Raw genomic sequence first — 24998 nt, 5'->3', positions numbered from 1 at the left:
TTTACATTTTTTTATTGCAAAAACTTTCCGTGATTATTACAAGTAATATCAACGTTAAAAATTATTTTTCTGCAAAAAATAAAACTTTCCAAAAAACGAAAGTATGATGCTTGTGGTTTTTTTAATAACAAAAAAATAAAATAATTTAATAACAAAAAAGACAAATTATACTTTATTGAATTAAGTATTCCTGTGCCGAAATAATTTATTTGATTCACATTGGATTCTTTAAAGTGATAAAGCGATAAAATTAATCAAAGACATGAAAAAGTTGTCTCGCCTCTTCGTACAATTGTGTGTATTATAAAACTGGATAAGAAATGTAATATATCGTATCGAATATCGATTGATGTTCAAATATTATGCGATAGTCATATAATCAAGTTTTATTTGCTATCATTTTAAAACGACGATTAAAAGATATCCTTTCTTTATTATTCTTAAAACTTGCTAAAATAGCAACTGAAAAAAATATATTGCGATGTTTAAAAAGAAAATAAGAAAATATGCATCCTGGTGTACTTTTCCTCCCAGAGAACTAATCATCTAAAAAAACATATCCCGACAGTTGCATCGCTTCCAGATGCTCTCATGAAATTCCATGTTGCTAATGTAACGCCTTTCGGCACCTACCAGCCTGCAACGTGAGCTCGTTAAGCATGCTATCGCTAACGAAATTACGAAAATCTTTGATCTTCGCTAAACGATAGATATATCCGTTTCAACATACCTCGTTACAAAATTTCGAAAAAGCAATTAATGTTATATTATTATTATAATGCACTATAAATTTAAGCTATAATAAATTATAAATGGACTTTAATGAATTATAGACTATAAAAATAATAAAAAATTAATCAAGACATTTGTACATTGTTTTGGAACAAACTAATCACTGCAATCAAGCATTTAATCGACGTAGTGCTGAATATAACTAATTATCAATTTTAAAAAATTGTTGCAGATAAAAATTTACACAAAATTCTTTCTTTAGGTGAGTAAATAAAAATAAGAATTGCTTCATACACCGCGATTCAATTTACTGTATCGGAAATAACTTTTTTCTCATGCATGACGCGAGTTCTAAACGTGTTGCTTTCCCGCGTGCTTCCCGCCGAAATTAATCGTCCCACACAATCGCGCGCATCGTACGCGGCTCGCTGATGATTAATATACGCGCCTAAGTCGCGCGGAATGTGCTAGCCGCACGCGTTGTAACGGCGATTAACGGCGCGACAAGCCTTAATGTATTTACAGAGCTGAAACCCATTAAAACGAGCGTCTGCCAGTTGTTAACGGCATGGCTGGCGTTGCTTCAACGAGAAACGACTTATCGCTTTGCTTCCGGCCGTGAGAACGACGTGCCGTTGTTGCAACCCGAAGACTGAACGTTTGATCGAAATTGCAACCTATCTCTCGTTCGAGTCGGCGAAGAAAAACCTCGATCGATCCGTTTACATCGGTCGCTGTCATTGATTTTGCACCAAAAATCGAAAAACCAAAGTAACAAAGTTATGTCTATATTATCTTGTCCTTTTTACTCCTTAACTTTAAAATTGAAAAAAAATCTACATCTCTTAATCAACAAGTTAATTTTCTTGTGTAATAACTTTCCATTTTGATAACCGACAATTCATCATTTATTTAATGAAGAAAATTTTTAATTTACAGCGTAATAAACATAAACCTCTTTTTAAAATTCTTTCGACTCGAAAATATTGTACAATGTTCCACATTCCATTATATTAAAAGTCTCATTCCCTTAAACAACACTCGCAAAGATTGTTGTGTGATATTGACTTATCAGTAATAAATCAGATATTGATTAATCACACGACACATATAGCTTATCGATGACTCATTGAAATTATCGTAATCATATCAGAGTTTGCATATTTTAGAACCATCTTGATTGATCACAAAGTCTTCCCCGTCACAAAGTAATAAATTCTAACGATATATAGTATTGATCATTGATAATGATAATCCAACCAACTCTTCAAATTCAATAATCTAACGTCAATGTACACCACTAAATGATTATTAATTATAATCAGACTGAGATAAGCTGTTTCGCAAGTTTATGATAAATTTGGACACGGTAAACGACGTTGGAAATGAGTAAATACATGGAAACTTCAACTACACATTTTCTGAACGCATTGGTCGAGCTTTTCTTTGAAAAATCCGTCATCAAGATCACAAAACTTTATTCGAGATGAATCGCAATATATAAAACTAAAATTAACATTAAATTCCGGCTGGATTAAGAGCCGGTTTTCAGTATCGCAAAACCGGCTCGATGGAAAACACAGGTGCGTGTCCATCCGTGTCAAAATTAAAATATGACCAGGCTGCTCTAATATTCGCCAAAAATGACAGATGTCCGATTAATGGTAGAACAGTTTGCAATACTTTACGTTATCTCGCATACACGGGCTTCCAATACGGAATCCGTGAAGCGGTAACGTTAAATAACCGATTACGTTATCGAATTATAGCACTTGTACATAACTTGCGGTTTCGTGTAGTTGTAGTTCGTGCGTGAGTTTCGAGTGAGACGATGATAAGTAAATCGGGGGGTACGGTCGCGATTGCATTTCACCTGAATTTCGCTCTCGTGCCCGGATTTTGCAGCGATGATATTTGGAAACGTGACTTAAAGGTGCCGCTCTAAACTTAGACAGCGCTCTGCACTCTAAGCGCTAAGAATAACTTTGGCGTCGTGTAAACAAACAGCGGGCGTCTGATAAACTTTGAAAATTCAACGACACTCTCGCGTTATATCTTAAAGACTTTGTATTGCAGTTGCACATGCTTTATGAATCGCGCGAATCGATTTTTCTTCGTTCGTATTGTTCCGAAAACCGTCAAAATATTTGTATCAGAGATCGTTTTACTCCGCACCCGACAAAAGTTGCTACCCGCGAAACGACATATTCACTATAAATTCGCCCTTCCTAGACAACGACTGAGCACACGACTGACCCTTATGTAAGTAACAAATATTTAAAGACAAAGCAAACACGACTGCAGTTGCAGCATTACATTTCATTCCCAGAGGTCTGCGAGCGAGTCGAGGTTTCGTGGCAGCAACCCTCTGGAAAAGGACGTAAGCCACTTTTCCTTAAGTTAACAAGGGGGATGGATTGGCAAATAAGAAATTACAAAGCTGTGCTTAAATTGCGTGGGTCGAGCTTTCACATGCTGCACGTATAATAGAACGTAATAGAAATTGCGCAAACACTCCTCCAAAGTACCTAACAAAGTTGTTACGATAGTGCGTGTAGAGTACGGATAGTAATATTCTCATTTCAACGAAAATGAAATATACGTAAAACTTTGTCAATTTTGGCATAAAATTTAACTGTTAAAATTACACTGTTTTAATACGTTGAATACTTTCGGAAATACTCATCTATATATATATTAGACTTTTCGAGGTGTCAAACATGACTACAGGCACTTCTTTATAAGTTGTATGTAAAAATAACTGGTAGAAAGATACGCCTTTTAAATAAACATGATTAGTCGAACTTATCAAATGGATAAAGTATCGCGCGCAAAGTATCGCAGATTGTGCAACCGTATGTTCGTGGCGAGCAAAACAAAGATTTGTTTAAAAGATGGACACGGCATTATGGATATGTGTAAAATTCGACTATACGTCATACTGACGTATACGCGAGTGTTAACGAATAAACCTCGCCATATTTCAACACGTAATTTACAACGAACGGCTAACCAAATAACAACGCCGCTCTAACAGCGGCTGCGCCTCGCACTAGAAAACCTAAATCCTTTTTTTGTTTACCACGAATATCCTTAATATTCTTTTATACAGCGAACAAAGCGTAGGATGCAAAATTCACGACACAGAGAATGCAAAAATGCAAAGTACGGTATATCCCCGCGCCGAGCACCAAAAAAGCATGCAAATATATTCGGCGAGGATATGGAGATTCCGTTCGGACACAAAAATCATGAGTCGATTATATATATATATATATATATATATATATATATATATATATATATATATATATAAACGCGGAATTGAACTCGTAATTAATAAAATTTATTTGTGTATATCTGAGTTGAAATTTTACTCTCTAACACATCCGCTATATTTGCGCAACGTAACATTCAAACAATGAATGTATGTAATAAACTGATTAAGAGCGTTTGAGAACATTTACGCGAGATATATTTAGCCGCGATTTGTTAGTGAAACGTTATGATTCATTGATGGAGATGAAACAGTGAGAAAGGTCACGAGCCAACAATAATATAACCTAATTCGTAATCTCGGTAGTTTTCACACTCATCACCATTCAATGCAAAATACGCGGACGTGAAACAATATAACAATCGGACTCGGTGAAGCGACGCTATTCGTAATCGCTATGTGCGGTTTTCCAGCCGGAAGCAAGGATAAGGTCTTTTTGCATTTCTTTCTACCAGTGGATTACGCGTGATTCAAGATAGCTTGCCACTTCACGTGCCCGCATGACAAAGTTTGTTTTTATTACGCAGATAATTATCTTAAAAACTGATGAAACTTTAATGCACGAAATTTGACAGAAAGATTAAATCACTTAATCAAATGTCTCGTTCAAAGAAAAGCAATCATCCTAAAAAAGGTTTACAGCATATCATATCATCAAAACAGTAAACCAGAAACTGCGCTAGTATATGATATCATGCAAATTTGTAAAATGCAGTTCATATGTAAAACACGACACACATCGATTTGCAAATTATATTATTTCACCGAAGATATAAAAATGACTTGAATAAAAAAAATTCCAAGAAATAGTAACAGCGTGTTGAAATCAAAATTAGACAAATTTCATGTTTAGAAAATAAACAATTTTATAAAATTACCATATTGTAAGATCTAATTTACATTTATCTGCGATAGCGCGACATATCGTCACGTTCGCACTAGTAAATAAACGATATTATGTGCACCTTTGTTGATAAATTTTAACTAGATTATACGTCCTTATATCGAACACGTATGTGCATTCGAATGTATGTGAGTGTGTGTGCAGAAGGACCACAAAATTTGTCGAACCGATCGAGCCCGACGGCGGTCCAAATACTGGGTAAGGGGCGCGGAGAGGAGAACCAATTTGTTTTTATCGGTCCTTTGTTTCTCTTTTCGGTTTTGCGCCGCCCCCCTCTGCGCACACCCTTCCGCTCTCGGCGTTTCGTTCACTGCGAAGCCGCTTCGCGCAAAGCTCGTTAATTCGAGCGTGACTATCCCCACTGGGTGAATCCTCCGCCGCCGATTGTGCCACCGAAATGGTCAACTATTAACCGAGAGCGACCATCTGTTTGCATTCGAGTCGCTCATCGTCGAATGTCACTTCCGTTTAAACTTCACCGATGATAAAAATAAGGATATTCAAGATAAAGAATGCAAATCAACAATTTTATAGCTATCGATTATTGAATCATATTTTAGTTAAATAATATATGTATTATTTAACTGCTTTTCCGATATGTATTTCTAACAATACTTAAAAATTTTACACATTTTCAACTTTTATACATATATAAAGTTTGAACAACTATCCATAATAACTTTGTTTAAATATCTATATAATGCAAAATTCATAGTTTCTAGCAGTTGTCTATACTTCTACAAGATATTATAATTCATTTTTAATTGTCATTGCCTGCCAATAACGCGTAATAATATAATAATACAAAAAATTGAAGATAAAAAGCTCACATATGACAGATTATTTCTTAAGTATTTAGTCAAGTGTTATTCGCTCCTTCTTGTAAGGTAGCTGCGCACCAATACCGATCCGCGTGTTCGCACAAACCAAAAATATTGAAAGACGCCTCGAATCCCGCGATGGCGATAGCGTGCGTGCAAGATAGTTATCTTAATTGGATATGGAAGGTATGGATTCTCGAGGCACCAACCTGCGTCTTTTCAGAGCACGTAATCTCTACCGCGGCTTTGGCGTACCGAGCGACCGGTTTGATCACCTGTGTCGTCTTTTTCTACCAGCTTTCCCGACGTTTCTCTCGTCTCTTTTCCTGTCTCTTTCTCTCTTTCTCTCTCCCTCTATCTGCCTTCCTGTCCGCTCTCCACGAGAACGCATACTTGTCCTGTATGCAGTCGCCTTCCCGCATTTCCGGTTCTAGCACTTTACCGCCGACCTCCGCGACCCGGATCGCAGGATTAAACGTACGTACGTCCCTCCCCTTCCTCCCGAGAGAGGACTATCTCCCGTCCCCTCTCGTAACCTACCTCCGACGATAGCCGAGACTATCGTTCGACAGATCTACTTTACACTTTTATTGGCCGTGTACAGTAATAAATTCCCGAGAGACAGAAGTTCGATTATCTGCGCAGTATAACGTCATGATAAACTTTACGATATCGACCTAATATCCGGTAATGATAAATATTTCACAACCTAGACGGGATAGATAGGCACGGCTGTGCGTGTGCGAAGTCGAAATTATCTCCTTATCACCCTCCCACCCTCGTAATGACGGTAGGGTTAATAGATCCATTTCGTAAGTGACCCAGCTATGATGAACGAGGGAACATGTCGCGCGTACGGCTCCCCGGACGAGTTGCAAGAACGAGCGAACCGACGACGATCTTGTTCTGGCACACACGCGAAACATAAAACGCGAAATGCCTCGGCAGTGAGCGCACTGGCAGAAACTCAGAAATAACCGCCGTCGCCGCGTTCCAACCGGACCCGCTGCCGACATTCGCGCGCATCGCGTCGTTGCGAAAGGGAAAAGGGAGCAACGGACTAGCGTAATCAACCGCCGCTCGAGTCTGACGCGACAACATTCCAATGTACACTATTCCGATAAAAAGAATATTATTCGTTTCATAACATGAGTTCTTATTATTCCATCTGTCTACCTTGTGCATCGTGCAATTAAAACAAGAATGTAAGTGCAATTTTTCGATTTTTTCGTCAAAGAAAAAAGCAAAAAAAGATTATTTTCCCTGAACTAAGTTTAATAAAATATATCGTTCACATTAATTATTCTTATAAAATTAACGATAAACTTTTCAAGATAAACTGCAAATTTATATATATTCTGAGTTTTTTTTACAGAATTTCTGCGTTTACATGAGTGTCACTTATTGGTCAACACGTCAACACGTCAGGTCAACATGTTATTGAATACCCTTCAAAATGCTGTATTTCAAAAACGATATAACAGAGGAAAATATTTCAAATGAAAGCTATTCGTTTCATAGGTCGACGACACAGTATTTACGGACTGCGTTCAGATTCGCCTCGTGACGGAATCGACACCGTGGAATCGATGAGTTGGTGACAATCAACGCTAGGTGTCAAGTCTGCAGATTCCGCAAGTGTCGCTTGCATCGGAGAAAACGCAGTCCATGAAAAAAAGGTTGTGCCATCAAAGGTTAACAATGTCACGTTTCGCAGCCACAACAGACTGTAATGCAGTATTCTTTCGCATTATTCACATCACAGCCTATTGTACAGACGAACCATTGTTTCTCATGTCATCGCGTGCATCCATGGCGCAAAAACGCGGGAGCGACATAAGATATGCAAAAGTGAGGGAAGGCGAAGAGACAGGAAGCCAAATACAAGCGGAACCATACGCGTACTAGTTCGAAACAAAAGAGTTACGTCAGCCACATTTATCAAAAATGTTTCTGAACATTTACATGTATGAAAAAAAAAAGAATATAAATTATCTCAAGATAGCAAAGATAAATAATACAATATACTATAAAACAAAGCAAAATGCATTATAAAGATAAAAAAAATATCATATATGACTAAGATTTGTTAATATCTTAATAAATGTAAAGCAATATTTCTTGTTATATAAGGAGTAATACAAATAAAAAATATATAAGAGATTGTCAGCAAAATATGCGGAAAGAAAAAGGGGAAAAAATATTTTTAAAAATAAAAGAAAGAAAATAATCACCGGATTATATAAAAATAATAGTTGAATAAGAAAAAATTTTAAAAGATAAAAGCATTAATTAAAAAAAATTTATAAAGTATAATAATTCATGTATCAGAAATATATAAAGACCTTGTGTATTAAATTTCTAAACCTGAAATCCTTGCAATAACAAAAAGAACTCTGAAGTCATTAAAGTTATACAACTGAAAGCAAAGTTATACATCTGAGAAGTACATTTTTCTCTTACTGGGTTTGAGCCGTTTCAATCTAATGTCAGAAGGTATGCTCATCCCTCCCTACATTAAAGATAAATCTTATGTAGAAAGAGGAAGAGAAGAGAGGCGGGAGAGCAAGAAAAACTTTGAAACTTGATCGACTCGCTAGCTCGCTCGTTAGATACCGTTTAAAAGCAGCCGCAGTCTTTTGCATTCTTCTTGAACGGTCAACGCTTTCCGATATACCGATTTCTTGAAGTGCAACTTCTCAGGAATGCGCGAGAACGTGCCGTAAAAAAACTGCCAGCAGAACCGTACAATATATTACTTTGAATTACTATCCTCGAAGTTAAGTACAACTATTTTGATTACCTTACCCTTCCGGAAACTCTAAAAAGATTGAAAGTTGCTGCACTTCGTTTGAATAAATTGATCGACATTGTATTTTTGCACGGTTATCTAACGATAGATAAAAACAAATTTGGCACGTTATTTTAATTTTTTTCGGGACTCAAACAAAACTGCATTCTACTGTGAAGCGTTACTATATCGAAAATATTGGAAAAAAATATTCCAACGCTTTATATCTTTTTGTGTTAAATAAAACTGCATCGAATTCGCTAATTCGTAGCGTTTTTGCATGAGTTTTATGTTTGCAAAATCAGTAAGCACCGATGTCACATGTTTGTATTTTTAATTCGCGGAAATCGGATAAAGGGACTCTGCACCCCTCATGGACATTGCCATGCCGAGAAGATAAATCGATCCGCCGCGCCGTTTATATCTATTCTACGAATCCGACGAAATTGTATACGATTTGATAATGTGCGCGATTTAACTACCAAATATCGCAAGAGCATTAAATGAGACATAATTGACGTAAAATCACATCGAGATCGATAACCGATCATTGCATATGAGAAAAGATATTAATAATTGATGCGTATAATAAAGTTGAAACATATGTGTACAAATGCAGACTATAAAGCATCACATGGACGAATGTATATCGTAATGCGATACGCGAAGTGTAAACGCTAACTCACCAATGTATGAGAGGATGAGAATGATGGAGGGAAAAAACGAGAAAGACGTATATATAATTGCTTATGTGTGTGTTATCACAATTATACACATATATAAATAATAAACAAATAACAGTTTCGCGTAGCAAATTATGACGTAAATCTGTGATTTTCACGGATGTGATAAATGAAGTGACGCCAGTTGACTTTCGTTAGGCAATGCGCGTAACTAAGTGCGAATTTTCGATATTCATTGATCCTTCGAGAACTAATGAATAGCAATCTGGCGCGGAATTTACAGCATATGATGTAAACTGCAATATTATTAACTAGTGAATATAATTATGCATTCATTATAATACATAATCAGCAAATATAACATCATAATACACAATACATAATTATAATAATATACACATACGCAATTACAATTATGCAATCGCGCACTTATATTTATACTAATTCCTCTCTAGAATCATTGAAACTTTAAGCGCATTTTACATAATCGTAAAATACAGAGATTGTACGACTAGATCGTTATGAAGGCGACTATATCGTGCGCGCGCATCTCGGTAAACAGACTCACGGTAAATGTATTTATTTGGAACGAAGGTAAAGAGCGCACGTTTTACCGATGTGCAATAAACACGTTTTTGGCTCGGTAAATCGCAAATCGCGAAAAACAATCGACGCGACTTGCCGAATGGCGCCGGAATCCAATCTAGGATATTGCAAATAGTGCATTGAAAAGGAGGAAATTTTAATTCACCGAATATCTGTCTAGACAGACAGAGTCGTATCGAGTACTGGACAGCGCAAACGATATAAATATTGAATTTCGATGTGTATCGACAACTTACTTACTTCGACATAATCCTCATAATACTATCATCTATACAAATGTTTTATTAAAAAATTACTGCGTTGCAAATTTTGCGCAACAAAATTATTTTTTAGTTTAAATAATAACAAAATCCAGTAAACTCACGATCTTTAATTCATATCTCTCTCTCTTTCAGAGTTAGTTTAAAAATATTTTAATAAAATATAATTTTTTCATTTTTCATAAAAATTAAAAAATTGTCATAACAAAATGCAATTTGTGAAAAATATGGATAATAACACCGACAAAGTAGATTTCTTGGAACATTTATTTTTATTTTTTTATTTTATGTCCGCGTGCGTATTTTAAAGAAAAGTAGAAGATTAAAAAATCCTATAAAAAAACGCAGCATCCGACAATTACTACGAATAAATGTCCTCGCCGCGCGGGGAATCCGTGGTATCAGCAACAACCGGGGAAACGCGCGTTGGCGTATCTTCCACAGCCACAGAACTGTCTCTCAGGCTGAGTAATAACTTCCGCGATGTTAAATTCGATACGAACTACATTGCTGCATGCAACTCGCATTTAAAACAATCGCGTGCAATTACGGGCCTTTTTACGGTGACAAATCGATATCGAGAAATGAAAAAAAATTTGCCACAAGAGACAATCTCGTATCGCGAACAAGTACAGACCGATAAAGTACAATCCTCAATCGAGAATTTATATGCTAAAATTAAACGACAGTTACGGTGATTTTATTGACATAGTAAATGCACGTAAATGCCAGACGGATAGAAAATGTTTCACCATTGCAAGTTCGTTTTTTTAGACGTAAACGTTAAAAATTAAATTTAAAAAATGACGGTTGATATTTAAATTTTGATTTCAAATACGAAGTGTGACTTATGTACTGATAAATTTTCACTGAAAAAAACCCGATTCAAATTTATAATAACATCCGATATAAACGCCGATATAAATTCGGATTATATCCGACACAAAAATATAATAATCTAGCGTATAGTGTCATGTTTAAAAGTTACCCATCATCCTTCTAATTTTTTAATACATGTGGAAATAATAATTTCATTGTAGTAATACACGCCGAATGAGTTTTCTCGAAAAAAAAGGAATCATTACAAATCACGTATACAACGTAGGCACCGATTCATGTGTTGAGCCGCTTTGTTGTGCGTGGAGATATAACTGGCGTCGAAACAGTTTGACGGACGAGATCGTGTAAAGTTCGAAATACAAAAAACGCGCGACGAAGCACCTGTCAAATCGCATTATCGGACACGGTCGACACGTGCGTCGGCGCCATATGCCTCGCATGATCGCGCGGTTACGCGAAATATCCCACTGATGCACACGGTCGTCTATTGTTTTCTTTTTCTCCCTTTTTTTATGCTTTTCCACACGAGCTCGCGACCAATGATGATAAGCGACGTCAAGGGATCGTACGAGTAATTAACGACAAACAAAGGAAAACGCTTCGTGCGCTACTGGCTGTCTACAGGAAAAATCTCGAGACATTCAATTAGGCAACTCGCCAATCGCAACCGAGCGAGAGCCGAGGGTCGAACATACGAGTGCCAAGCGATCGATCAAAATTTTCTTGCGATAAACGTCCCCTTACTCGTTCTTAATCGAGAGAGCTGTGACTCGTTGCAATATGCAAATTATACAAAACGGGGGTGCACGCGAGGAAGATATTTATCAATGTTTTAATTTTTCTGGCACTTTGTGTGTTCCTCTATGATATGGTATAAACAACTTGTTTTTTTTTTTCTATATATAATCGGTTATTTCAACAATATTAGAATTTTATCAGAATCCACACCCTTTAAAAACCTTATATAATTATAAAAACTTCTAAAAATGCGTAAACGTTCGCGATTATGTGAAAATCGTTGTTTAATAATAATAAGAAAAATATATTTAAATATGGAAAAATATTTTTAAAATTGTATCATTTGTTGTACTAAATGCCATTTTTATAATCATGATAAATTGTGTCCAGTGGCAATTAAAGGTAAGTTAAAAAATATATGTATCCTTTGATTTCAATTTTATAGTTAACAATTAACTAATGTCGAAAAAGTTAAGAGGTTAATTAGTTCAATCAAGTTTTTCAAAACGTTGAACGAAAGAAACTCAATGCTACCTGTAGGCAACTCAATCTTGTGTACAAATCGATGCTACTCGAGGACAACATTAAATAAAGGAATAAATGGTTCACGACATATATCGTACCTTCTCGTAACAATAGAACCTAAAAAACTGTTCGCGTTATACTGTTGCCCGTGTGACGCGGTAAAAAAAGTGTACTCTACTGCCTCAGATATTGAATGGGGAACGAGTGTCGTCCCTCTTACGCTGGCCGGTCGCACGCCGGAGTAAGGGGTCATTGCACACTCGTAAACAAACAGGACGCGGCGCGGCGTCTATAGCGAATGCCCGAGCGCGTCACTGAACGTACACACCGATCTAATGCCGCCATGGCTCAAGGTCGCCTCGCCGTGGTTCTCGAGCGAGCAAGTCTAACGCCTGGTTGCCTTTTAAATTCCGGAAATACACGACGCTTCACGATCGATCACTCAGCAAATTCCGCGAACTCTTAACGATATACGATGCGACGGGATGTAACCGTCGCGACAGTGTCAAACTTTGCGACAAATTCCTCGATTAATATAAACTATTCTCGTCAACGAAGAGAGATATCAGAACATTAGTGCTATGTAAAAAACGAATGCAAATTACGGCTTTAACGCAAAAAGAGATAACGAAACTTTATTCCTTAATTAATTCCAAACTGACTTTACCTCTAATAGCCACGACTTAAACTGAATTTTAATTTAAATATTATTTATATAATATTGACCGTTAAGAATCACAGTACACCAGTACTTTTACTTTTAATATTTTAAATTAAATCAATTTCAAGTTCGTTATTAAAATTTTATAAAATCTGTAAGCTACATGTTTAAAAGTTATTTATGTTATATGTACATCTCGAATATCAAGTTCCTTAAACATCAGAATAAAAATAAATACGCGCATAAAATAAATGAAAAAAAAGTATGATCAGAAGTGTCAACAAACTGTATGACATAAAAAAAACAATTATCTTTCACAGATTTTTAAAAGTTTAAAAGAGGAAAAATACGCGCACACTCATAAAATAGTTACAAATAGTAGTCACTTCGTAGCTATAATTACACAATTGACTCTCATTTAATATCTAATTTTGAAATTGATATTAGTAAATCCATAGTAAACTAGTAGCTAATATTCTGTGAGCGTGTCATAAGTCCGTAATAAACATACATATGTACATAGACGGGTCTTCAAACCTGAATGACATACATTTAAAGCGCCTGTCCATAACACATTCCCTTTAACGAGTACACATTGGATTGAAGGATTAAGTAGCGCGACTTTAACATCTGACATGTTTAGATAATTGCCAAATTTAATATTTTCGAAATTGTTAAACTACGCAGCTCGTTTGATTCTTTATGCATAAAAAAAAAGAATCACAATTCCATTTCCGTATTATCACGTTGTATAATTATATTTATCTACAAGATAATAATTCTGAAATTTATGATCAATGTTGCATTTATGTCGTATAACACTTAATTGTTTTATTATGAAAAAATAAACAGATTCAATATAATGTGAAGTTTATCATATCGCCAAGGTCTTTACGACGAAATAGCTCAACGATTATTCTTGTACGTGTGTATTATCGCTATTTCTTACTCGGAAATTTCAACGTTTTGACAAATATCACACATGAAAGAGAGAATGCAAAGGTCGAGGATCACTACCGTCTCCATTACAATATGCAGATCTCACAAACTCTGCGCATTCATGGTGTAACAATTTCTATTTTACGCATGCAGACGTTCTTTCACGCGCCAGCGTTTGACACCGGCCGTAACGAGAAGGTCAAAGGTCACTAACCACGATCCCAAATGGAGCTAAACGGCGCCGCAGTGGCCGGTTCGCTTAAGCGCGTGCGATAGTGAATGAATGACGAACGAACAATGAACGTGTACCTGCAAATTCTCGTCCTTTTGTCTCTTAAAAGGGTAATAAATAGAAAAATTTGACACCAGCCGACTAGTGAAAGCCGACTTAATAGAAGCATTTTATATTAATTAGTGACATATGTCGGCATCTTGGTACCACGTGGTACTGTCTTGTTTTGACACATATCCTAATTCGACATATTATATTAGATTAATCTTTCCCAATGTTTGCATACTTTAATAAAGTAACTACAAATTATTTTGTATATTTTATTTCTCCAGAATGCAATTTTACAATGTTTTAAGGCTAAAAGAAATTTCTTCACTATTTTCTATTATAGCTTATCAATTGAACATCAATAAGAGAAAGAAATCGAAACACACGAATAACACATTATTTAAAATTTTAAAACACTTTTTGCTATTTCAAAAACGATAGTGACAAATATCTATTATCATAATTACCTCAAAAAGTATTCTTTATAGTTAAAGAAGGGTATCGGCAAAGGTACCAATGCAAAATATCAGAGGAATTTATCAAGTAAGAATTCGTTATTCGATCGTCATTCAATCGCTCGTATAGGTTAGACATGTAGTGTCCTTACCTGTTGCCAATGATCCTCGAGCGACGGCTGGGCTGAGAAGTATCCGGTGTCATGTATGTCCTGCAGCTCTCGAAATATATTGCCACTCGGTAGAAGCGTATCCATGGCTACGCGTGACTACGAAGTCCCTCACGGCGGCCCTCCGCTTCGGCCTCCTCTCGCAGATGCCGCACGAAGACGCGGCTGCAAGTGCAAAGCAAAACGCAGCCGATCAACCAACAGACGAATCAACCAACAAGTGACAACAAGCGATAAACTGACCAACGAGCCCCGGTGTCACTCGCTCATACGTTTGCGACACGATAAAATAAACTCGCGATTCACTGAACGCGCGCCGATGGCAAACGCACCCGCACGTACGGCTACTCGCGACGACTCGCGCGCACGCACGCACGTAAACGTAGTAAGTAGCGACGAGCGCACGTGCGTATCATCAGGGAGAAACTCCCTCTCTCCGTTAATTCGAGAATACGGCGGCGGCGACAACGGCGACGATAGTGGCGACGACGAGACGATAACGCGTCGTCGCGAGGACACGCGGACGGCTGTTCCGATCGCGGCTGGAAGGACGGTTATGGAGCGAGCGATCCCGCCGCACTTTCCGAAGCGGCCGATTACTGCCGGTATCCGCGAATGCGCGCACACAACGCGTCGAAAGATTCTCTCAATGCGAAGGCCCGAAGGAAAACAATTATACTATCGCTGTGGTGTTGTTGTTGTTGTTGTTGTTGTTGTTGTTGTTGTGTTGTTGTTGTTGTTGTTGTTGTTGTTGTTGTTGCTGTTGTTGTTGTTGTTGCTGTTGCTGTTGTTGTTGTAGTATTGTCGCTGTTATTGTCGCCGGAGAACACGCGACCGGAATAAACTCACTGCGACATCACTCGTGCGGCTCGACGCTTTGTCTGCTGGCGTCGCGGGCACAATTTATTCGCGACAGTATCCATCACACGCGTAGAGAGGAGAAGCGGGAAAAGATTCACGGACTAAACGTCAAAATGCTCGAATCGTCGTCCTTCGAGTTATATCACTGCGCTCCCGACCGATTGCACTCCTTTCCTCCTTAGACTTCTACTCTGTATTCTATCCTCTTTAGATATCCGTGTTGTAAATCCTTACGATATATCGCTGCGTGTAAATTTCGACGAAATTCGTATATTCACTAATGGCAACACACACGCGGCCGTCTCTCTCTCTCTCTCTCTCTCTCTCTCTCTCTCTCTCTCTCTCTCTCTCTCTTTCTCTTTCTCTCTCCCTCTCTCTCTCTTTCTCTACTCCTCTACTCTATCTGTAGCTCCGCCGTTCGTCGCGTACCGGCTTTTCTCTCGCGTACGTCGAAATCGACGTCGGTTTGCCTCGTCGTGTCACTACGTGATCGCGACAGGCATGCACGATCGTTTAGATAGCACGTTACCGGGTAGAGACCGCGGAGTAACACCTACGAGATATTTAACACTTCGTAAGGGACCGGCAATATCCCCGACCGCAAAAGCGTAGACTCTTCTGCGCGAGTACCGAAGAGTAACTGACGTTCCCTCGCCGTAACTGTGCGCGAGGAGGTCCGAGTACGACCGAATGGAGCCGAGTGTGTGCGAGCCGCCGGCGACGCGGTACCGCTATCGGCGACCGTGCGACGTCGTGGCAGCACCGCTCGGTGACGTCGCGACGTCGGGCGCATGTTATGCGGAAACGAGAAGCATAGATGATACGTGAAAGAGAAAAAATAAGATCTAATAGGAATTTATACTGATAACTTGTACAAATAGATTATCGTACAAACCGTTAAATTTTGACAAAATAAAATATGTGTTTATATAAAAAAAGTACTTGCAAATAATTGTTGGCATAAAATAAATAAAGTAATTAATGTCATAAATTGTCGGAATTTTTACTTCCACATTAAAGTATCTCGATTAGCTTTATTTTTTTTAATATTTTATAATTTTGCATATTAATTTCCGATTAAACACATTAATTTCGGATAAATAATTTATATATTAAAAAATCATTTAGTGTTGCATATACGTATGCGTGTAGAAAATAACAACTTAATGATTTTACGATGACAATATATGTAATTCTGGAAATAAGAGATAATTTTATCGTGAAATTTTTTGACTCCTACGATAAATTAAAAATACCTATATAATGAAATGTTGCGCAAAATAAATTCTTTGTATATTTCTTTCTTTACAATATAATTTTCTTAATAGCATGAAAAATTTTCCATAATTTTCTTTAATTGCATAATTTCGCGACAATTATATGAGTCAGACATCATTTCAATCATGATTATAATCACTATCTTCGCGAACCAATATTACGTTTTATTCGAATTACGTGTATAGACAATACGCTTCGGATTCCCATTCAATGACAATAGCGTAAAGGTCGTCTATAACTTATGCGTCTGTCTTACTTTCACACGTGGCTACAATCAGCCGTTCAGAATCCTGGTTCCAACTTCGCGCGGAAGATTAGCAATATATTATACACCGAAGACGGTCTCGATTAGAAATTTCGTGATTTAATTTTCTGAGAAAAATGTAATTCTATTTTTCTACTGCTTAAATTTAGTTCAATATGAACTATTTCTGTAATTCTTCAATATAGATTTACATAATGCGATACAAGTATGCGATTAAAGTTCTTTGATGACATGTTATTAAACTATTAACAAAATAGTACAATTTTAATAATTTTGTAAATGTAATTTTGTAAAAAAATTAACGAAAATGCATAGACTATTTTAGCTTTCTTTTTATGAATATACTCCAAAACATGTTTTATGTTTGACAAGTTTCTTGTTATGACTATATGTATCATCTTTATTTAAAAAAATATAACGTATATATAAAAAGAAATTTGCAATTATTATCTTTTGAGAGTGGCAGCCTCACAATCCCATCTTCTAAGCCGATCCTAGTCGTAGGTCGAAGATTACGTTTGCATAACATTGAGATTTAACCAAGAGAAACGCTGCTCGTTAAACGAATCAACTACGAGAAATGCACAAGCACGGCGCAAACAGACGCGGAGAATTATTTGCAAATGAATAATCGCTCGTGAGTCAACGCGAGGGAGCTGAGAGAGACGAACGCCTTGTGTCGCCGTACATGATTCATGGATTCTGTGCGTTCGTTAAAGCCTTTCTGCAGACGTTCACAGTGAGTGAGAATGCCAGATTAGATACGTAAGCGGCGTTTATGGAATTAGAAGACTGACCGCGCTTATCGAATCCGTACCTCGTTTCCGTTTGAGCTATCGCCATCGAGCTATCACTGCGTTGGAGGCTGGCCACGCGATTCGGAAAATATTTTTTTAATCGGTTATTGTACTCGAATCGCTCTGTTTGCGAGCTCGACGTTACTCTCGCGCTGCACAAAGCGTGCGTTATATGGACGTCGTTGTATGGAGTACGGTCGAAAGAGTTTCGATCGTATTAAATAATGGTTTGGAATCGATAGCGTCTACTCGATCAATGAAGCTGACGATATTGTTGACAGTATTGTTGATGATATTCTTGGAAATTGCATCTATTGTAAAATTTTAAAGCAGAGTCCTTAATCTGATTAGTCGTGAAAAATATGAATCTTGAAGCAAATTGTAATACGATCAAATCATATACTATTCATTTGTCTATATTCGTGATTAATAATTCCAAACCAAATATATCAATTCCAAGTAAATCTGTGGAGAAAAGTTCCTATTTCAAACATTTCTCGTAAAATTATTCTATATTCGAATATTGCAGATATTATCTGCTTTATCAAATTGCGAGCAGAATGTAGTACTACGTTGGAACCTGACCTCGCGTAACCCCTCAACTTCGGCTTCATTTCTCGGATATATTCGCCGTTCAGTGGGTTAAGACGCCCGACACCATAAACATAGCGGCCGTAGTTGGACCCAGCCCAACCCACAGAAAGCTTTCTTCTGGCGGAATACAACAGTGTGTCGATTTTCGCCGCGAAATGAGTCGACAGGATGTTTGTTAGACACAAAATGGCTCTCTCGCACGGCGCATATCCCGATAAAACGACCGACCGAGCGCATCCGGGGCCATTAACATATTAATTCAATTATTCAGTTTAGAACGCTATATTACGTTGATCGATGTTTGTAAACCGTATTGCATTTCTAGCATGAAATGCTGCGAGCATACGTAAATAATTTAGCAGGATGGAACGACGAATTTCAACCCTCCACTGATCCGAGTTTTAGTTGCGAATAAAGCGATATGATAATCCAATGCGAAATACAAATATCGCGAGCGTGCAAGAACTGGCGTAGAAAACTTGTTTCACTTAATATAATCCAGTTTTATTATAAATATTTTACGCTCTAATTTTTATATAATAATATTTACGTTAATTTTTATATAATATTGTATTAATTATGAAATTAGCATAATATATTCTTTATAAACTGCTTATGTCTCAATTATTGTTCCAAATAATTAAACAATATCACCGTCGTCGATACAGCCAATAGGAAATATAAATATCATTTCGTAGTATTTACAATTGGACAGTATGAAAATATTATTTGGTAGTTATTGAACTGCAGCGATGATTATTCGCGCGAGATATATAATGCAATAAATAAAAAATATTTTTTATTGTTTAATTTACAAAAATCAAAATTAATTAAACATTAATTAACCAAATAGTATAGTGATATTAAAATTCGTACAAAAGAATAAAAAGTTTACTCACTAGTTGATGTCCTGCCGTTACAGTTCGTTGGCTCTACTATTCCTCCAGACACACTTATATGGCACTAATTATCATTTGCAACCGATTAATTCGTACAATACTCACGAATTTCACAATTGCGATGCACTTTCAACGCAAAATATGACGATTCCGAAATAATTTCGATTAAGACAAGTTCAAAAGTATTCTGTTTATTGAAAAATTCGGTATTGCAAAAATATTTGATAAAGCAACATTGCGAGTTAAAAAAGGTTGAAAAGCAGATATCATTAAAAGAACTAATTATCATTACTTGTTTTAATCATTACATTGACCGGTAATACATTCTATCGATGCACAGTGCCATTCTGATAAAAAAATATCGCAAAATATGACGATCATCACGAAACTACTCGATATTCATATCACACGAGATACGTTTAAAAATTCGAAAACAGAAGCAACTTTATACGACACTCGCAAATTCGGCAAGCAACACTCGACCGATACAACTAACTTTATGAACATTGAAAAGCGAATTAGAGGTTAAATTGCGATCATATGCACTGAATTACTCTCTACGAGTTGTTCTTTACTTGATTCGACATTGCCAACTTCTAGATACTTACGCGAATACGTTCGGAAAGTTAACGATAACTTCATACCGATGCTCATCGAAAATTCGATGAGTAATGCCGAACACAATGAGTTTTCCGAATGCCGTAAAGCTGTTAATCATGATCGTACATGCTAACTGATACTTCACAACGATTATCCGTCACTAGATACAACACATCCGACATTTATTTGCGTATGGAACTTACTTCGAATGAAAAAAAATACGCACGAAAAGCAAGACGACACACACTCGCATCCGACATTGCCGCCATTGTTCTATTGACTAATTTACGCGGCAACAGACTCTGTGACGTCATGTTAAAATGATCAAAATGGACTATTCTTATATCAAGGTGCAAGATACCAACCTTATATCTATGAATTTCTACAACGATGATTTGTCGGTATTTTTTAATTACACGTAATTCAATGCAAGTAATAAAAGAAATGATTATTCACAAACATCAAATATTAAGATTAATTTTACAAACTCGTTACACGTAAAACGATCGCGCGATCTAGAAACTCGTAGTAAAAGCAAAAATTTCAAGAAAAAAACACTGAATACTTTACGCATCGCTGTTGATTTACTTGGAAGCGTCGCAAGGTAAACAAGCGCGAATGTGCCGACCAATGTGAGCCCGTAGTGGATCTCTAGACACGTCAAGGTTCTTCGACCGAATATCAACACATATACTGATGATTATCCAGTATTGCATACATAACGGTTACTTTCAGAAAACAAAACACGCATGAAACACAAACTGATGCTCGCTCGCGTCCGACTGTCCGACAATTTTGTTGTCTTCAGTGATTCCAGAAGTGTATACGCGGTTCCACAGGTGCAGGGAATACGCACACAACCGAGAATTACGTACAATAATTGGCCGTTACGGTACATGACGCAGTTCTCGGTTGTATGCGTATCCCCTCCAAGCCCCTGGAACTCGCGTATACACTTTTGGCACACTGATTCGTTATACGAACGTAGCTATAAAGTAGACCGCGTGACGTCACGTTAAAATGATCATGATTACTTTTAATTCATTGGAAAAAATAGACTATATCTATATCAAGATTAATTAATCTTATATATGAATTTCAATGTTGTTTGTCGTCACACGATTCGGTAATCTCTGCATTTGTTAATTATACGCAATATAAGCAACAAGAGACGATATGTTATATTATTCACAAATATCAAATTATTAAAATTAATTTTACAAACTTATTTTACATGCAAGGCAATCGCGCGATACTGATTGAAAATCTCATAATACAAGAAAAAATTTCAAAACATACTACACGCTTTACGCATTGCTGTATTTATGAGATAAACAATGTAAATGTCATGAGATAAACAAAACAAAGCGCACGTGTGCCGATTGAAGGTTGAGCTTGGATTGTTTAGAGTGTATTTCTAAACACATCACGAAGTCTTTCGGCCAAATATCAATCATCGAGAACTGCATAGATAATAATTATTTTCTAAAAACATAACGGATTACTCTGTAAAATGCTGCTTAAAAAATTAAAATATGATTGATACTCCAGCATAGAAATATGCAATCACAGACGATTGTTAATTTATAATTGCACAATCTGTTGTATTTTTCTAGACGTAACCAATATCATAAATAGTAAAAGAGTTTATTTGTATATAAATTTATACGTATTGTATATAGATCAATATTTTTAGAACAACTCCTTATACTTTCGATATTTCTAATATGTTTATTTCTTAAATAAACATTTCGTCTATTTAGAAATTTCTTCTATTCTTCTATTTCTACTTTTTTATAATCAAATAACAAAATTTTGCAAAGACTTTAAAGCTAAATTATATAAATTTTTGACTAGAGGAAATATCTCATAAAGAATATTTTTTAAACGCAGTTTAAATGACTAATAAAATTTTAAACATTTAATGACATGTTTGAATTTATATTTATTTTGTATTAATCCTCAATTGTTTGCGTGAGATTCAAAATATATTTTTAATCTAAAAATAAATAAATTAACTTATAAAAAATTTTTATTTTATTAAATACTTTACATTAAAAAGAAACTACGCGAATAACAGCGAGTTAAATTCTCACAAACTTGGTTTCTCTTTATAATTTTCAAAAGAAATTTGTAATGTCACAAAATATTTTATTGCAACTGCTTAACGCGAGATTTATATGTATTTTTTGTTTCTGTGTCTTTTCCTATAATATACAAGTTTCCTCATTTCACTTCTATTATTATCTGCATACCGCAGTTAATCAAAGTTAACAACAGCAATGTCCATGTCGCCGATATTTGGTGCACGTTTTCTTTATACTCTCTGTCGGCAATTTTGCCGATTTGTGTCTAGAGAAACGTGCTAAGAATGACGTAATCTTTGTTGCATAATATCATAGCAAACGCTCGCAGTATGCGCGCATAACACCAACTATTCGTGTCAACTATTATTCTTCGAACGACCCTCGCGGCACAGCGCCTTTGGCCAGGCTGCGCATTCGAGCATCCTTGAAACTGGAATTTATGGGACGAGGTCGTGTATAGCTGCTTGTCTAGCGTCTAGGATTTCTTTCGACGTTAGCACCGACAACTTGGCGAAACGGTAAGCAGCATTAGCCGAGCGTCTCGAAGGCGTTCGCGTCTCTGTCGTTGCCGGAAGTGACGGCGATTATTATTATTAACGGCTCTTGACGAGGAAATCCTTAATCTCGTAATCCTATCGTGCGCGCCAGATGACTGCGGCAAGTCGGGCTGAAAATTTGCGCTACGGATTCCAATAAATGCGAAGCGACAACGACGGCGTTGACATATCTAAACCTTCAAGAATGTTTCCTCGATTTCTCACGATTGGAAAACTCGTTTGTTATTGATGATCTGCAATTACGAAGAAAATATCAATAATTTATTACAAAATCGAAAATTACGATCATTCTTGATACATTATTTCTACAGAAATATAATATCGCATAGTCACACATAAAAACAAAATTGCATTTGCGCTTGTTAACTCTTGCTTACGTTTCGATGCTCGTAAAGCTTCTAATACTACGTACGGTTAATATTTACATCAATATTATTACATTTTAATGAGTTTTACAAAACCGGTATGCACATATTATTATCGCACGAAGAATGTCGAAGAATATTCTCGGGAATATACATCTCGAATTTTTTTTGCGTATAAAGCGTGATAAAGAATGCTGATACGCATAAAAGAGATGATATCGTATGAGCAACCCTTATGTCCACGAATTTGGGCGCTATAACTTTGTCAAAGCCGTCGATTTAAGGAACCCTCTTTCTCACTCGATACTAAAAGCGATCGAGTAAGAGCCTTTTCGAACGTGCGTGTAAATATTCCCATAAGCAAGGATATTGACAAAATTAAAGAAGGCTCCGATACACATTCTTCAAGATGATGTATGAGACGGATTACAATCCTAACATGACAATTTCTGCGTAGGTGGTTATCAAAAAATATCTTGCTGTGCGAGCAATTCATATTTGGTGTGACTATCATTAATCTTCTATACGTTTATTATTTATAATAATATTAATTGCATTTATTTGATTAATTATATTGCTGTTATTGTTACGAAATACTAAATGCCTTCGTAAAATAACGTTTATATAATTTATTAAGTTAATAATGTTATTTTATGTACAGATATATATCTCATATAAGCAAAAAAAAATCTTAACAAAAACTAAATTTTTATCCATTTTTAATATTTAAATATCGATATGCATTGAAATTTGCATTTCGTGCAAAATTAGTATATATAGAATTAAATAGCTTATCATGTTTAACGTTTCGTAATTCTTTGATGAATTATTTATCAAATGACATTAGTAGTACAAGGAAACGCATAGTATTACATAAAAGAGATATAAAGCAAAAATCAAATTTACATTTTCAGTCAATCTTAGAGAACAAATATTCTCGCATTTTTTGCAGGAAATTGGCCAGTTTTTATTTAGTTTTCTGAATTTATTTTAACTTTATTTTATAGTTGATATTGTGTAGTTCTTTTTAATACTGCATATAAACGATATAACCATTTGGTGCATTAGTTCGGTTTATTAGTTCAGTTATACAAATAAGTAAGCGACAGAAACGATAGTATAACATTATACTTAAAAAAACATAACCTTTCTTATTTGCGTTAATACTGAAATATGGAACTGAGGTAATATATTATATTTCTGAATTCTCTCTTTTTCTTTCTCTTTCTCTCTCTCTCTCTCTCTCTCTCTCTCTCTCTCTCTAGAATTTTATTCCCCTTATTGGAGTCGCGGCACGTGTTATATACACATATATATATACTATTATACCAAAACTTTCGTACACGTAACGTGCCGGTTTCTCGACCAACAACACGCCTACTCTACGATCCTTTATCTTTGTAAGCGAGGGTTAAGTTTAAGGGTAAAGCAAACAACCCTTGAAAGAAGTCGCCTAGAACTTGATCGATGCGCGATTCTTGTACTTAACCATTTTTTTTTAACAAATACTGTCTACATTTGTGGCAATATAAATAAAAATAAAAAGGAAATCAATAATAAGCATCAATGATTATATAATAATAAAAAGATTTAAGAATTACGAATTGTTTGTTTTTGCTGCAATTGAAAAATTTTGATTTTTAATCAGACTTTTAAATTTTTATTACGAGTTTTTAGAAGAAAAAATATATTTACAACACTTTTCAATTTACTGATACGTATAATTTAAAAAATTGGATTAAATAAAATGAAAATTAAATCTATGTTAGAAGAGTGATGAAAAATCTTATGCTTTTTATTTTCTTTTGCTTTCGTTCCTTTTTTTATTATTTTTACGGATGAACAAGACATAATAATTTATTGTAGAAATCAAACAAAAAAAATCTCGATTGATTGCATCGATTTTGCTATCCCACTTCCTTCCGTTTACATATCCAATTTGAGAGAACCGGAATTTCTTCTGAATCTTTTTTCCAACGTCGCGTTCGTTCGCTGGCAGATGAAATATTCGGA

At 36.0% G+C, this 24998-nt stretch overlaps 1 long non-coding RNA gene across 2 annotated transcripts in view; it reads right to left on the bottom strand.

Annotated features, from left to right (window-relative positions):
* LOC136997244 (uncharacterized) overlaps nt 1–16436 on the bottom strand; it is a 240932-nt gene extending 224496 nt beyond the window's left edge. For both annotated transcript variants that reach the window (XR_010888061.1, XR_010888060.1), the window contains exon 1: nt 14665–16436. This is a non-coding gene — a long non-coding RNA (uncharacterized lncRNA). The remainder of the gene's footprint in view (nt 1–14664) is intronic.
* Between the last annotated feature and the right edge of the window lie 8562 nt (nt 16437–24998).

This window comes from Linepithema humile, chromosome 1 (genome assembly GCF_040581485.1).
Source record: "Linepithema humile isolate Giens D197 chromosome 1, Lhum_UNIL_v1.0, whole genome shotgun sequence".
Classification (NCBI taxonomy): domain Eukaryota; kingdom Metazoa; phylum Arthropoda; class Insecta; order Hymenoptera; family Formicidae; genus Linepithema; species Linepithema humile.
Note: the sequence above shows the minus strand (reverse complement) of the source record. Positions and strands in the feature narration are given on the sequence as shown.